The sequence below is a fragment of the Schistocerca piceifrons genome, chromosome 5 (assembly GCF_021461385.2).
Source record: "Schistocerca piceifrons isolate TAMUIC-IGC-003096 chromosome 5, iqSchPice1.1, whole genome shotgun sequence".
Taxonomy (NCBI): Eukaryota; Metazoa; Arthropoda; class Insecta; order Orthoptera; family Acrididae; genus Schistocerca; species Schistocerca piceifrons.
In genome coordinates, this window is record NC_060142.1 from 461,875,790 (window position 1) to 461,883,088 (window position 7,299).

Genomic DNA, 7,299 nt, shown 5'->3' on the forward strand with positions numbered 1-7,299 from the left:
ACTGAATTGAGAATTTCTTGCCGGCCGCTGTGACCGAGCGGTTCTAGGCGCTTCAGCCCGGAACCGCGCTGCTGCTAAGGACGTAGGTTCGAATCCTGACTCGGGCATGGATGTGTGTGATGTCCTTAGGTTAGTTAGGTTTAAGTAGTTCTAAGTTATAGGGGACTGATGACCTCAGATGTTAAATCCCATAGTGCTCAGGGCCATTTGATCCATTTGAGAACTTCTTGGTAGGAAGGACGCAGCATGTTTACTTGTTTGGACGGTCATCAACAGATGTGGAAGTAACTTTGAGTGTTCCCCAGGGAATTCTGCTGGAAGTCTTCTTTTCAATGTTGTATATTAATGACAGCGCATACAATAATTCACGGATGATATAGTTAACTGTGATGAGGTCCTCTCTGAAGAAAGCTACATAAATATTCAGTTGCATCTTTATAAGATTTCAAATTGGTGAGAAGATTGACAACTTTTTTAAATGTTTAGAAATGTAAAACTGCGCACTTCGAAAACGAAAAAAACGTAGTATCGTATGAGCAGAATATCAAAGAGCTATAACCAAAATAGATCAAATCATAAAAATACCTGGGAGTATCACCTGGGAGTATCAATTTGCAGGAATATGGAATGAAACGATACCATAGGTTCAGTCGTAGGTAAAACACATGGAAGAGTTCGTTTCATTGATAGGAAATGCAATCAGTCTAGAAAGTCACGTAAGTTTTCAGATTATCTGCGTACCTAGTAGTTCTGGCAACAGATGTGGTGTGCATGGGGATCATATCAACCTGCATCGCATCAAAAGCAGCCTGAGGATGACACACTGAAGCGTTGAAACTAGTAGTGACAAAATAAAATAAAATCAAAGGACGGCTGTAGGTGTTTTTATTTACTTTGAAACACCCCAGATTAAATTCCTTTACTGGGTTTTGTGTAACTTATCGTAGCCGCCAAACAGTTAATTATTATGATCATATGACCATGTGCTTAATGGAAGAAAGGCTATCGGTTTTTCTGCTGGTTTCGGGGGTATTTCAACCGAGTGCGGCTGTTTTGAGATTCAGTAGTGGAAATGATAGAAAGTTTGTCTATTATTAAGGACCACAAAGGTTGTGATGTGATATATTTCCTACTAACACACAAATGCTGAGGCAGTTGCTACCTTCGCCTTACACGTCTAATCACAGTTATATCTTTTTATTGGTTGTTGATTTTCAGTACTTCGTCACACGCAATGTTGATGGTTAACATTCACAACAATCCTCACTGCAATGCATGGTTGTTGCTGGCCGACGCGGTTGACGCGAAACGCGTAATTCGGCACTTGTCACTTTCTGTTTCATATCACTCGCGAATCGGTATTAGTGAGGGTAAACCGCACGACGATCAGGGGGACGTGCTCACTCGTCATACTCCGGTGAACTTACTCGACCACCATTCTTGCCTGTCTCTCCCGCACTACTGCTCGCTCGACACTCTCTAGCACTACCCTGCACTGGACACCCGTCTCACTACTTTCTGCAGCGCTCGACAATCGACTCTTGTCTACTATCGACCTGGGCGTCGGATACTAATATGTATGTTCGTGGGCTCGTGGATCCCTTACAACTTGTCCACTGGGTGCGGTTTGCACGAAACCAACCGAATCATGAATCGGCGGCTAAATCTTCTTGGGGGAATATCTAATGATTTTTTTCAATGTTGACTGAACATGGACAACGATCAGCGATGAAGAGTAAAACTTAGCATGGTGTCAATTCGCACCAGTCTTCGTCTTTGCCACCATCCTGATCATCCCATTTAACACCTATTGTTAGATAAATGCCTCCTCCACAAAATACGGACGCAGAAGTTTTCCATTGTCACACACCATCTCTGCCTTAGAATGTGGCCTCTTTTTCTGGACCACCTATCATACCTTTGACTGGTTAAAGGTCCCCTCCAGTTACTATTACCGTACTTCGTGTTCCACCACGGTCTGTTCTGCAATAAATTAGTTTATTCTACTTTATTTCCCAGCAGGAATTTCTTCATTGCTCACTGGACAACCATTAGATTTGGAAAGTTTCCGCTTTGAAAGTTCATATCTTACTTCTATAGGTCTGGTAATAACAATTGAAAAACTTTGTTTCCAATACTTTGGAAGTTTGTTTTTGAGAACTGTATTTAATTTGCCATCTACATCTGCGTCTAAAATCTGCAAACCACTGTTAACAACGTGGCAGTGGACTGTTCCCGTTGTACCACTTGGTGGTGCTTCAGTCAGTTCCATTCACGTTACAGCTCGGGATGCTTGATTACTTAAACGCCTCTGTGCGCACTGAAATTAGTCGTATCTTGTCTTCGCGGGCCCTATGGGGTCGATACTTAGTGGCTTGTAGAATACATACGTCTAGAGTCTTCGCTTCATACTGACTCTTGAAACTTGGTAAGATTGCTCGAAATAGTTAGCATCCCAGTTGAAGTTTATGCCAGATTAGGTTTTCCAGCCCCTCCCTGATGCTCTATTTCTTTCCACCCTTCTTTGTATACATTTAAACAATATTATAGCATGGGTTGCACAAATGTTTTGTAGGAAGTGCCATATTCAGACTGTTTGCATTTTCTCAGTATGCTATCTACAAAACCAACTTTGCCTACTATTGAGAATTTGTGGTCATTCGATATGCTAAGAAACTTTTAAATTCAAGTATTTGTAATTGCAGTTGTGACACATAGATACTGTCGTTATAGTACTTCGGTTTTATGTTTTTTGATGTCCACAATTCTATATACCTGAATATTTAAAGCAAGTTGCAAATCTTCCTACCAGTTTTAAATCTTATCAAGACGTGACTGAGTAATTGCACAGTATTTTTTTCTGACAGTACTTCATTGTAGCGGTGGTTTTGTGATTTATTGGTAATGTCCCGGAATAAAAATTCAACGGTCTCATGATGCGCTTCAGTCCATTGCGGCACTGGCAAATCTCTGTTTCATTCATGATTGATATAAATTAGTCTGAGTTCTATTCCTGTCAGTTAATAAATATCCATCTACTACTAAATTAATTCCTTCTCTTTTCTGATGGCAGTTTTGCATGTGATACTTTCTGTAGTTTAGCTGGAGCCATGATGAGCCAGGAAAGGCAGAGAGGCACGGGACAGCGGTCCGATGGAGCCCCCACGAGAGTTTTGGTTCGCCTTCCAACAGAAAAACCAAGCTGGCTCTCGACCAAACCGATCGACAACAGATCACATTTTCACCTTAAGACGATAGTCTGAAAAACACTGGGAATATGACAAAAATATCTGTAGTTTGTTCGTCGATTTTCAACGTGCATACGACAGCATCCACAGAAAAAGCACATAGAGTGCACTGCCAGACATCAGAATCCCTGAGAAGCTAGTGAGTTTTGTGCAAAGTTGTATGATGGTTCAAGAGCAGCAGTGCGTGTCCGGAAGGTCAAGTGAGAAAGGTTCGACATTGAAACAGGTCTCAGACAAGGGGATGGTCTCTCATGTGTTCAATGTCATCTTACAGAAAGTAATAAGGAAATGTAAGCACCAGATATCATGGATGGTAATTTCAGTTCTCTCACAAATGCAGATTGTTAGGGGCAAATAGGTTCCCCGAATCTTATACTTTTCTTGAATAAGTGAGGGCTTATTCATGACTTGACTAGTGATGTTACTTACAAGTTATAGTTTCTTATTCTTCTGGTGTAATCAGGCAGTTATTGTGTGCCCACTGTAGATTTGCTTTTCCATAACTGATTCGTAGGATGTCTCTTTTTCCCATTCATCTATTCTGTCTAGTCTTTGCGAGGACATTTAGTTAGGTATTACATCATAAATATTCCATTAGTAATTGTCAATTTTCCTGTTCTCTGCATTTTCAGGTTAGAAGAGATCCTGTGATTAGTTCGTGTTCATGTGTATCTTAGTAGAGAATATGGTAATAAAAGGGAGTAATTCGAACCAGTATTTCATTTCAGAGTGAGATGATTCTCCTTTGTATTATTGTTTTTGAGGTGCAACATATGTCCCATCGCTGTTTTATTATGTATCCATTGCACAAAATTTTCATTAAATTACATACGCTGATGTGGAGCTATCTGACTATCGATCAGTCCAACAGATGAGTTTCATTCTGACATCCACAGATTTGTGTCAAAAGCTCAGCTTGACTCCTCACTTGGTTTCAGTCCCCACTCAGGATATTTATCCGTCACTTATCGCTGCTTCCCCTCTGGCAACGTTTCTTTATGTGAAAAATGTCGAACTGCATTGTGATTCGAGGTCTACATTAAACTGTAGGTCCACCTAATACTGTGTGGATAAGTCAGATCATAATTCGCAGGCAGGACTTTGCCTCATAAAGCCCAATGAGCCCCATTGCAGACAAACCATTCCACATATTTACAACAGGTGAATTAACAGTCTTTTCAACTGTAATGTGAGTATTATCTTCAGCTCAATACACAAAATTGTGCCTACTGGCAGTTCCATTACATTTGGAAAGGGCGTCATTCAACCAAATTATGTTACTCATAAATCCCAGTTCACGTCTCGCCATCTCCTAAATCAATTCACCAAATTCTTATCTTCGATCTGGATCGTCGTCACTTGGATGTTGCAACAGCCTAGCGGTGTACCCACGGAACATACCTTTCTCTATAATGCGTTGCACACTACTAGCACTTGCATTACTCTCATATGCCCCTTGCCCTGAAGATGTATTAGGTGAATGCTGAAACAGTTCCAAGACTGCAGCCGAGAGTTCATCACTGGTGTCTGTACGAGGTCGTCCTGATCGGCTTTTATGTGCATCACACACTGTTACATGTATTTACAATTTGTCTCGGAGACTTTTAAATGTTAACCTTCACAGCGGTTCTGTAAAATACTCACTTCTCCTTTGTCTTGGAACAGCAGCAAATTCTCATACTTCCAGTAGTACTTAATCATCTATATCCGCACTTCAAAATTCAAACGTACACCTTAACTCCTTTCGAACAGGCCCTGAGGGCTCACGCTACCGCCTGACCGCTATGCAATCCTCAGCCCATAGGCGTTGCTGGATGCAGATATGGAGGGGGGGGGGGCAATGTGGTTGGTACATCTCTCTCCAGGCTCCAGGCCATTGGCAGTTTTCGTAACCGGAGCCGCTACTTCCCATCAACTACGATTCTTCTGCCACCTGTTGAAGAAATATAACATTACTTTGGGCCAGAAATTGAACCTTGTTGAACAGGAAGTACACTTTCTAAAGCATGTATGGATAAAAATCCTTCGTCAAGATCACAAACTTTGTTTACCGGTTTCGCCTCATTAAGTGCCATCTTCAGCCATCTTCAGATCAGTCTAAAATATTGCTCGGTTTGTGACACTCATTACACATTGTGGTAGTTTTTAGAACTAAGTAACCCTAAAGGGAAAATCGTAATTGGTTATGTAAATTTACAACGTTAAACACTAATGAAATATTGTTACAGTGTCAATTTTAACACACTTGTGTACGATGTGTAGAGTGAGTGACACACTGAACAGCATTCTAGATCGATCTGAAGATGGCTCAGTAATGAGCCCAAACCGGCAATAGGCAAAGAAAATATTTGCTATCTTGACGCAGGATTTTTATCCACACATGTTTTAATTCAACAGATCGCGGTTTCTCCCGACTGACAATGTCAAAGAATAAAATAAATTTTCTGTGACAGTTCAAAGCGTGCATACATTTTTTTGAAGTACACCTTGACATCACTTGAGATCAAATGCTTAGGATAACACGAACACACAGATTAGAGAACTTCTCTTCCAAGATCGCTAATTATAACCTTTATGCTCGATGACCGGTATCGAAAAACAATGTTACCATCTTCAGATCACGACAGGCAGGTTATTGCATAGTCCTTAAAATATCAGTAAGAATATTTTCTCTCATGAAGTGAACGGTACTCTTACTGCTATTTTAAGAAATGTGCAGTATCCAGTCTATTAAGATCTGAAGACGGTAATATTGATTACCGAAACCGGTTATCAAGAGTAAAAATGGTTCAAATGGCCCTGAGCACTGTGGTATTCAACATCTCAGGTCATCAGTCCCCTACAACTTAGAACTACTTAAACCTAACTAACCTAAGGACATCGCACACACCCATGCCCGTGGCAGGATTCGAACCTGCGACCGAAGCGGTTGCGCGGTTCCAGACTGTAGCACCTAGAACCACTCAGCCACCTCCACCTCGGCTCGCTATCGAGAATTAACTTTACTATTAGCGATCTGAGCAAAGAAGATTACCATCTCTAATCTGTTGTCACAAATCGCCCCTTGTGGCTCAAAATGAGTAAACTAACACACTGTCTGGAGAAAGGAAAAACTCCGGACAGGACTCGAACCCGGGGCCCTGTGGTCTAGAGGCAGCGACACTAACCACTTTTTTTTTTAATAATTTCAATTTGCTCTCCATTGTTCGTTGCATTTGTTGGGGGCAGGCGTCCCATGTCATCCGTTCTAGTTCATTGTTGACCCACTCACTCAGTTTTTATTTATTTATTTGTCTATTTATTTTTTTGCGGAGGGCAGCTAAGCTTCTGACCGAATACGCTGAGCTACCGTGTCGTAAAGTACTAGACTACGAGCTGCACGCATTCTGGGTAAACTTTCTGTTTTTACCAAATTCGAGGTTCAGATTCCGAGACTATTTTACCACTTTGAGAGACAGATGGTGATGGTCGCTAATTTATTGGCAAGTTGTGAACTGGTTGTGGGCTTTAATGAGGAAGTCTGTTTCTAAGGTAGAATACTCAAAACTTGTAGGTGTGTGAATTGAAGAGAAATTGAATTGGAAGAAACACATCGATGATCTGCTGAAACGGTTAGGTTCAGCTACTTAGGCTATTAGGGTTATTGCAAATTTTGGTGATAAACAATCAGTTAATTAGTCCACTATAGCTATTTTCATTCACTGCTTTCATATGGCATCATATTTTGGGGCCATTCGTCATTAAAAGAGAAAGTATTCATTGCACAAAAGCGTGTGATCAGAATAATCTAAAACGAATCAATAAATAAACTCCCGCAGTAACAAGAGTAGAAGAATGAACTAAAGCAGATACAGGAGCCCACCCAAGATCACCTTGCAGACATTTACTTAAGGAACTCGGAATATTCACAGTACCTTCGCAATACATATATTCACTTATGAAATTTGTCATTAATAACCCATCCCAATTCAGAAATAACAGTGAAGTGCATAGCTACAACACTAGAAGAAAGGATGATATTCACTATTCTGGATTAAATCTCACTTTGGCA